Below are 9,232 nucleotides of genomic sequence, written 5' to 3'. Positions count from 1 at the left end.
TTATCTTTGAGATGATTTTATTGCATGGTTACCCTAGGCAATTAAATCAATAAATCTTAACTGTCAGGAAGGTTGGCCCGGTGCCAGAAATAAATGAAATGCACGAAATCAGTAAATAAAAGGTTCCTGACAACTCATTCCAGAAATTATTTAGCAGTTGGGGTTGTGGGGGGTTTTGTGTTTCACTCCCCAGCCTTTATTGACATCCTTTCTGAGAAATGATTATGCTAACAAACACAATGGCTCCCCTACAAAGAAGGCAGAGTTTGCGGAGCCATAAATTACTCCCGGAAAGGCAGGAAGGAAATACAGCCTATGGCCAGAGGTGGTGGGCCGGAACCAGCTTGGGTTGGGGCCAGCTCTAGGGAGCAGCTCCCAGGTGCCCTGCGGAGGGAGGGAGCCCGGTCCTGCTTCCTCCCCTTGGCTACCACAGCCTCGCCCCCCCACCCCACCCCGGCCTCTGCCCCTCAGGGGCCCAGCTTGCTTGACCTGCACCACCTGTGGTCTGCTGGGACTCTAAGGAAGTTTACTGTCTGCCCTTCTCCATGTCCAGAAACCATACCAATAGGGAACGTGAGTGTGGCGGAGGAGGATAGGCACTTTCATTCATTCATTAATTTTTTTCATTATCCTCATTTTACAGATGAGAAAATGGAGACTCAGAAAGGGGAAGTGACATGTTTGAGTCGACTTGCGTGGCCATTCAAGCCAAGGCCAGCCTCCTCGGGGCTCTGCCATGCAACACCTCTGCTGTCTTTAGCGTGGGTCTCGTGGACCCAGGGGGCTGGGGACGGAAGCCGGTGCACACTAGTTCTTGCCTTAGCTTGCAGGCTTTTTTCTCATCTGAATTTTTTCTCCCTCCCCTGTCAATGGGTACACCTCGGCGGGGGTCAGTTGGGGTACCCTCAGACAGCTGGCGATGGCTAAACGTCACTGTTGCATGGGCTGCAAGGCTGATGGATGTTTGAGGGCCACCTGAGGGTCTGAGTAGGGCCTGTGACAAGTCCTACCACAGGGCCTTTGCACCTGCTCCTCCCTAGGCCCGAACGGCTCTTCCCTTTCTGCCTTGTCTACTTTCAGATTTCAGCTCAGTCAGCACCTCCTCAGTGAAGCCATCCTTGACTTGCCCCCGAACCCCGTTACGGGTTCTTACAGCACCAGGCAATTTCTCTTTACAGTATTCCCCTTTGATACAATTTCATATGTATTTGGGTCGTTAACTGCTGAATGGCTTTCTCTTTCACTGACCCATAAGCTCCACAGGGGAAGGGCAGGATCTGGTTTTGCTCCCCCTTGAGGCCCCAGGACCTCCTCTTGTGCATGTAGTGACTATTTGCCTAAGGAATGGATGAGGACAGGTATATTCATGTCTGTTGTGCAACAGAAGTGTATTGTCTCCCAGTTCTGGAGACTAGAAGTCCAAGCTCAAGGTTGTGGGCAGGGTCGGTCCCTTCTGAGGGCCGTGAGGGAAGGATGTGTTCCAGGCCTCTCTCCTTGGCCTGGCGATCGCTGTCTTCTTGTTCACATGGTGTTCTCCCTGTACACAAGTTTGCCTCCACAATCCCCTTGATGACCCCTTTTAACTTGGTTATGTCTGTAAAGACCTTATCTCCAAAGAAGGTTATATTCTGGGGTACTGGACACAGTTAGGACTCCAACATATGAATTTTAGGGAGACACAATTCAATCCATAAGTAGAAGCCACTGACCTCGGGGCAGAAATTCCTTAGGCACCTCAATGGCAAGCATTTAAAATTATTTTCCAGGTCGGAGCTAAGGAGAATAACAGGCCCATCCCCAACTTGCTTTCCACAACCCTACACATTCAAATCCAGTCACCCTGTCCCTGGGGGGGATTGTGAAAAGGTCTCTTGCAGCTAGTGGAGGGCTGGAATAACCCAGAAGTGTGGAGCCAGACGTGAGGCCTCAGGCTTCGGGGTCTCTAGGTCAGGGTCCGCTTTCCTTTCCCTTCCCACCCACTCAATCCTCTCTCCTGCTGCTGTTGACCCATTAGCTTCCACAGTGGGGGCTTCCTGAAGGGGTAAAGGTTAAGTTGGTGGAACAGAGATTCCCCTACGACCAACATGGGGATGGGGGTTTGCAAGGAAAGAGCCCAGGAGGGGATGCATGGCTTGATGGGAAGGGACAGAAGGGGGCAGAGACTCAAAAGGGACACTGTGGGAGGTAAGGCTTGGCCCTGCGAAGAGACTAATGCTGCCTGGGGAGCAGGGCTCCGGTCTTTGAAGGAGGGCTTGCAAAGTGGGTACCAGGAAGAGAGTTGCCCCCTAGGAATCCCAAATCACCTTGGGGAAGCTGCAGTCAGAAGGAAAGAGCTGCTGGGCTGTACCTGGCCCATTGGGACCCCAGGGCCCCCGGGGAGGTGGGAGATCCTGGCGGGCAGTCCTTGGAAGGGAAGAGAAGCAATGGGGGGAGAGGTGTGTGCTCCTCCTGCTTCCTGATTGGTTCTTCCCTTTGAGTTTCAGCTAATGCACATCTCTTTTTTATAATTCTTGCTGGCAATTTCCCAGGGCAGATAATTCCCCATCAGCACATCATGAGCACCAAGGTGGTTATTTTCAAATTAATGGTTTGAAACAAAATACGAGCATTGTTATTGAACTGGGGGCTGATAGATGGCAAAGGCACAGTGTCTAATAACCAAGTGCAAACTTTGCAATGACAGCCACAAGATTTCAAAATAATAATAATTTGCATTTTGATAGCACCTTTCATCTGACTAATGAGTTTAACACAATTAATTCATTAATTTATTATGCTCCCTTAGGCAGCACAGAAGGAAGGATTGCTTGAAGAGTCTTTCTGCTTGGAGAAACTAAGGTAGGGAGAAAAGGACCATGTTGGTGGCAGGGCCACAGTTCAAGAAGAGGTCCACTGCTTCAGAGATCACGGAGAGGAGAGGGAAAAGTCTGCTAGGCAGGAGGTAAAGTCTTCTGGTGCTCAGAGGCATGTGGTGGGCAGAATTCTAAGGTGGACTCCAAGATTCCCCCCTCCACTCTTCATGCCCCGAGTAAGCCCCTTGGAGTATGGGCAAGACCTGGGAAGAGGATGAATGTCACTTGGGTGATTAGGCTACGTTATATGGAAAAGATGGTGGGATTTGGCAGGAATAATTAAGGCCCCTAATCAGTTTGATTTGAGTTAATAAAAATGGAGATTATCCTGGGTGGGCCTGACCTAATCCAGCAAGTTCTTTAAAAGAAGTTCTAAAGGAAAGACTCTCTCTCCTGTTGGCCTTGACCAAGGAAGGTAACACGAGTTCTAGAGAGGCAAGGAAGTAAGTTCTGCCAACAGGCAGAGGGGGGCAGAGAGACTAGCTGGGAAGTTGTTGAGCTTATCCGCATGATGATGATGATGATGAGAACTTCAGCTGGTCATGAAATGAAAGAGCCACTTTCACATGGAAGTTCATAGTGCACTTGAACTAGAGAGGGCCTTAGAGGGCATCCGGTTCAAGGCAACATGCTGAGAGTTTGCCGAGCCATGAAGAAGCAAGGAACGTCGCCGTGGGGCATGAGTTTGGTTTTCAGAGTGGAAAAAAATTTTTATATTTAAACAAACATGGAATTTATGGAGACTACAATGTAAACTACCCAAAAGTTTTAGGATGAAGCAGGGGCTTAGAAGAAAGTGTCCACTTTCAGAAATTCTCCTAGGTGATGCCTCAGGCTTTGGGGGAGGATGGTCAGGAGAGGAGGGTTCCATCCAGAGAAGAACCAGCCTAGGCCCTATATTAGTCCCTATGTCAGAGACTGCATGCCATGCCCTAATCCTTGTTCCCACTGAGCATCAAGCAAAGCTGTTGTCATTCTCATTGTACCCATAGGACACTGAGGTTCAGAGAAGGAATAGTCACAAGGAGTTCATGCAGAGGTCAGATGATCCTAGGTTTCCTCTTTGCCCCTAGCTAAAGGTTATATTCTTTTTTAAAAACTATTTATTTATTTGAGAGAGAGAGAGAGCACGTGCACATGAGTGGGAGGGGCGGGGGGGGGACAAAGAATCTGAAGCAGACTCTGCACTGAGCACGGAGCGCGATGCGGGGCTGGATCCCACAACCGTGAGATCATGACAGGAGCCAAAACCGAGAGTTGGATGCTCAAACGCCTGAGCCACCCTGGTGGCTGGAAGGCCAGGAAGAACTGGCATGTCTTAACTCATAAAGGGGTACAATTTGCACTTGATGGCTGGTTAGAAATTATAATTGTTTTGTGAATGACTATTTCTGTTGGTAACAGATTCCACAGGGATTTTAAGAATATTCAGGGATCCAAAGGGGACACCATGGCATCTAGATGTGAGCTCCCAAGCCCAGATGTCTGTTGGCTTTTGAATGACTTTTGATGCCTGGCCAGAGACAGTCTATGAGCCAAGAAATTCAGCTATATGTAAGGATCCAGTCTGCCAATGCCAGACACTTGGTTGGCGGGGGGACAGTGAGAGATGGGGTACAGCCCTAGCCCAAGGAGCTTTGGTTGGAAAAATGATTCTTAATCCTGCCTGCAGATTGGAATCACCTGGAGAGTTTTAGCAACTATACCCTTGGGGGTTTGGGGGATGGGAAAGCAGTACCCAAATCAATTAAATAAGAATTTCTGGTAAGATATTAAGCTCAGCCAAGGTTGAGGTGCCCTTTGACAGAGGGCAGGAGATGAGCCCAGCCCTAAGTCCAGAGCCAGAGCAGAGGCCCCCTGTCCAGCTGGCTGTTGCAGCTCAGGCCCAGCTCCGGGGCTATCTGGGCCACCCCTTGCAGGAGCTGGTTCTTTCCAGGGGGATGGTGGACGTTGCTTTAGGATGTGTCTGGTGGTTATCACAGGACTGGTTCAGTGAGTGGAGGCCGAGACCTGGCCAGTGTAGGGGGTGTGTGGGGTACCTGGAGGCCGCCAGGAGGGGACTCCGACTGGAGCCTGCCACCACGCCCTGCCTGCTGATCCTTCAGGGCCGGTTTTGCTGCCAAGGTGTAGTGAGTACGAGGATGTGGGGGCAACACACAAGAAGCTTGATGTGGGGGGGTGGGGGCGTCCCTCCCAGGATGAGACCTTCCAGAGGCCTCCACCCAGAAAAGGAAGAGAGCATAGGAACTCCTGGGGGACAGGAGGTCAGCACATAGGCTTAAGTGCCTAGGGGAGGTCACTCAGCGGCACCTCCAGGCTGACAGTTCTGAAGGGCAGCAGAGGCTTGGGGTCTTCAGAGCCCCAGGGTTTACCTCATCTGTGGCTAGCAGATGGTGGGTAAAGTTTCGTGGGTTATGCAAAGCAAGCAAGCTCTAAATGGGGCAAAGTCTGCTTATCTGGGCTCTGCGTAAAATAAGAGGGTGTGTAAAATTTTGTGTTTTTTGTCACTGGGGTTCTGAGCAAACCAGTCCCAGCCTACTGTCCTGCCAATACTTTAGCCCAGCTAAGGCTTGCGGGGGTGGGGGGGGCGTGTCTTTTTAAAAAGATTTATTCATTTATTTGAGGGAGAGAGAGAGAGCCAAGTGGGAGGGGCAGAGGGAGAGGGAGAGAGAGAATCAAGCAGACTCTGAGCCGACCTCGAACCCTGACGCGGGGCTCGATCCTACGACCCAGAGAGATCGTGACCTGAGCCGAAACCAAGAGCTGGAAGCTCAACCAATTGTGCCACCCAGGCGCCCCAAGTGGTGTCTTTAAATGAACTTCTGTGAGAGGAGCTTCCTTCCTGGTCCCTCGGTTTTGCTGTGTCCCCAGAGTCCGGAATTCTGGGAGAATCTCCACTCACCACCACCAGGTCCAGCCCCGCCTGAGATAATGTTTCCGGAGAGGTGCAACAGGCCTCTTCTTGGGGGTTTCCCTCACTCTCTGGCCCGATGCAAGGCCTGTCTTATTTAGGAAATGACAATAAGCTCAAGTGAATTGTGGTTTGAACTAGGAAATTCCTGGAGAGTTACACAAGTGTGAAAGGGAATCCCTTCCCCGGAGAAGCCTGCTCTGAGCTCGGATTCCTGTGGGATGTTGTCTCTAGAGCACTAGAAGTACCATCTGGTCCTGTTCCCTCTTGACTCTCAAAATCTTCCCTCCCCCATCCTCAGGAAGGTGGGTAGGATGCAGGATGGAGTCACGGAGCTAGAAAGAGGGGGCTTGCAGGTCATTTCCTGGCCCCCACTTGCCTCAACTCACACACCAGGTCCTGTGACTGGCAGTCCCAGCACACCCCCAGGTCATGATCTGCACGTCCCTAATCACAGTTGCAGAGGGCCCTGAGGACTCTTGTCCATGTCAGATGTCTACGCCTGAAACTTATGGGCAAACTCACCCTCAACAAAGAACACAGATCCCTCTTCCATCCCAGCTAGAGGGTTGTATTTCCTTTTCTAGAAAAGGGGGAGGTGGACAGAACAGCCCGCCCAAGCCCAAAATGTATTTTCCGGAGCAACCTGAGCTGCTAAACGTGCTCTCTGTGCAAAGCACGAGGCTCGGGGCACTCCCAGCCCTCTGCGTGGCACCCTCTGCCAACGGCCAACGCACTGCGGCGTATCCCCCGCTAGCAGGACAACCTTGCCGTTGCCCTCACTGCTGTAAGGCCCTCCGAGGCTAAAGACTGCTGGCCTTGCTAATGGCAGTGCGGCAGGAAGATTATTTGGGGCAACATGCCCTGCAGAGTAGCCAAGAGGGGATGTCAGATGAGAAACACTGGTCTTTATGACATCTTGCTCCTCTCTGGGAAGCAGCGAGAAGGCTGGAGGAAATGGAGCCCATTTTGCAGAGGAAGAAAGGGGGGCACAGAAGGGTTAAGCATTTCTTTTGAGGCAGGCAGCAAGGGGCTGCTCTAAAATCCTGCTGCAAAGCCCAGCGCACCTGCTCCCCTGGTTTGCCCCGCTTCCTTTCTGAACCTGCGCTCACAGGGTGGGGACAAGAGTAGGGGTGAGGCCACCCCGCCCAGGCTTCCAAGGGAACTGATTTTAAGGCTGATCCAGGGCCTGGCTGTCACCCCAGCCACAGCGTCCAGCCGGGAAGGTGGTGCAATCACTCCTCTTTGCTACTTCCAGGCATAAAGAGATCCCCCTCACCGAGCCTTTCCTGGGTTTCTGACTCCACCTGGCACCTGCTGTCAGTCTTCGTGGAGAGAGGCATTTCCAGAAGGCTGACCCAATGCCTGATCAATCAGCATAATCCCTGCACTCTACCTTTTAAGAAAGTCATTCTGCACATTTCTCCCCGTTCTTCTCTGCTCGCAGGCATACTTTTACCTAGGTGTGATCTTATTTCATGGCATCAGGTTTTTGAGAGAAGTAGAAAACAACTTGGTTTGCTTGAGAACAAATTTATAATCCATTTAGTTCTATCAACTCAGATGAAGTACTTCTTCATTATCTCCTAAGAAAAATGTTTGTATTTCCCGACATCGTAGGCTTCACATTTTGGAAAAGATTTGGAATTCTTAGGGATGGCTGCATGACTGTTGGACTATCATTAGGCCAGGCCAAAATATCTGGCCAAGCCAGACATAGTTCATTTGTTCCCCGAAAATTCTGCCAATTGTTAACGCTGTGTTCATTTACAAGTGTCTGTAAGTGCCGTATGATGTCTTAGCATTGCACTTTGTCACTTCGTGTGGCCAGAGAAATTTCTAGATACCTGAGACTCCTCTTCCGTGGCCTGAAAAATGTTTAACATTTTCAAGGAAATAGTTCTAAAACATGCCATGCTCTTCTGTCTTAGTAACACGGGTATACTGAAGATAATTTAACCTTTTCCTGATGACTTCAAATCACATATTGAACTAAATTATTACGTCTGCTGTCCTCCCAGGCCAGTGGCTGCGCGCCCCTGCAGTAAATGGTCCCCGTCAGCTGTGCTTTTAAGTTTGTAGCCTAGTTCGAGAATTTCCTCTTCCCTCAGCACCTGCTACAGGTATAACTCTACTTTGTAAGTTTTTTTTTTTTTTTTTTTTTTTTTGTGCTGTGTACCAGGGACCCAGATAACTAAACATTTGACAATTTTCTCTGAAATGGGCTTTGAACGATGGGCCCAGGGTCTCATAAAATGAGTCAGCTTTGTGAGAGTTCTTTACAGAACTTCAGTTTTAAAGCTGTTGAGGTAAGTGAGAGCATCGAGTAGGTATTACAATTCAAAAGGGGTGCTAACAAGGGACTCAAGGGTGGAAAGTCTGTAAGCAGAATAATCTACATGTCTAAAATGAGATTTTCATAAAAATTTTATTTTGCATTTTTAAATAATTCAATGCACTGGCAGTAGAGTTAATGCCTCTATGAGAGAAAACCAACGCACCAGCTCAGCCAATATCATTTTTACAGAGACATCATGTTGGAAAACAACAAAACTACATTAGAATGTTTATACACAGAGTTACTGTACTGAGAACAAAGCACCAACAAAACGCTTGTGTGCCACACATTTGAAATGCAAAAGCCACACAGGCAGATACAGTTTTATATATAAAGCACATGAAACCAGTTTTAGCAACCAGATACCATTTCATTCATTGCTTGAGGTTAAGGACAGTTACCTTTGTCAATACAGAACACCTGAATTTACTGAAATTCTGACGAGACGGGCATGCTTACGAACAGTGACAGTTGGTGAGTCTGCAATGAGTATGACCATTATTGGAGATCTGCACTCAAGAAAAGTGGTTCAAAAGACTCATTGGATCATGGTGAAACAAAGGGGGCACTTTATGAATTATGCATCGCATTTTAACGGCCACCTGGGCTGCCACTGGTGTGGAAAAGGGTCTCCCACTAGGGGCAGGGCCTCAGGAACTTTTCTTCTCAGGATCCAGGCCAGGCTATTTCTGACAGTTCTCCTCGTCCACTGACGTGGAGGGAGCCCAGGCCAGGACACTGACCCCAGGGATTTGAGCTGCAGCTTGGGGGCAAGCTCAGTCCAACCCGGAGGGCTCCACTCAACTCCTATGTTGCTGCAGCTGAGGTGGCCTCCATCTTCCCTCCCATGCATCTTGATCTATGGTTTTCTCTGGAAACTTGGTTGGATTGGAACAGAGCCTCTTCCCTCACAAAGGCCAGTGAATCCATGTAGTTGAACCATAATGTTATGATAAAAACTCCCAAGAGGAAAGGAGTTTTCATTTCAAATCCCTGCCTTCCTACAGCAACGTAGCCATAGTCTCCTGGAACTGTAAAAGAATGTTTTTCAAGAAGGGAAAGCTAAAATCCCGTGAAGGACATGGCAAGCCCAACATGTCGCACATGCGCACACACACGTACACACACACA

The sequence above is a fragment of the Mirounga angustirostris genome, unplaced genomic scaffold (assembly GCF_029215605.1).
Source record: "Mirounga angustirostris isolate CCGP_5_RB_7025 unplaced genomic scaffold, mMirAng1.0.hap1 SCAF_11, whole genome shotgun sequence".
NCBI lineage: Eukaryota > Metazoa > Chordata > Mammalia > Carnivora > Phocidae > Mirounga > Mirounga angustirostris.
This window is presented reverse-complemented; position numbering follows the sequence as displayed.